This window comes from Empidonax traillii, unplaced genomic scaffold (genome assembly GCF_003031625.1).
Source record: "Empidonax traillii isolate 1590-97213 ecotype Southwest subspecies unplaced genomic scaffold, ASM303162v1 scaffold2122:size37269, whole genome shotgun sequence".
Taxonomy (NCBI): domain Eukaryota; kingdom Metazoa; phylum Chordata; class Aves; order Passeriformes; family Tyrannidae; genus Empidonax; species Empidonax traillii.
In genome coordinates this window covers 4,854-5,526 of record NW_020957315.1, presented here as the reverse complement: position 1 = coordinate 5,526, position 673 = coordinate 4,854, and positions in this window count along the sequence as shown.

Sequence of the window (673 nt, the reverse complement as noted above, 5' to 3'; positions counted from 1 at the left end):
TGGCCGCGCTCTTGGTCGGGGACTGACGCCCGGACGGAGGTGGCTGCACAACAGGGAACACCAGGAACAAGGTAAGACACAGGGAGAGGTCACAACAAGGGGCAGCAGCTTGCGGTAGAGGACGCCTGTGCCTGAATTCCAGCGGTGATATGGCGAGACAAGGTGTGTTGCCCAAATATTTGGCATTTTTAGGGGATCCCACAACGGGGCGGCCAAGCCTTAATGCGACTGAGAAGTCTTGTCAGGTTATGGGACAGGCAAAGCTGTAGAAGAGGAGATAAAATTAGGGGTAGAACTGACTTAGAAGAATGCTGTGTGGAAGACCCTTGCAGTGGATTGGATGTTCCTTTCCGAGGAGCATCACCTGCCCAAGTTCCGCAGGTGCCCAGCTCTGCCTCGCTGGCTGGAGCACTGTGAGACACAGCTAAGAGCTGGTCATTCCTCTGAGCAAGCCAAAGGCACTTCTCCTTTGACAGCAGGGCTGGAAGATCCTAGGAATAAGGATGGACAAATTATGCGAGTGGGAGGGCTGCTGACTCATGCATGGTTGGATACCTCAGCTCAGCTCCGAGTCTCCAGCCCTCCCTGGTGCTCTGCTGGGTGTGCTCACCCAGCACTTCTTGAGTTCTGTGCCAGCAGGAGGGGAGTCTCAGCCAGCACAGAGCTTGTGAGG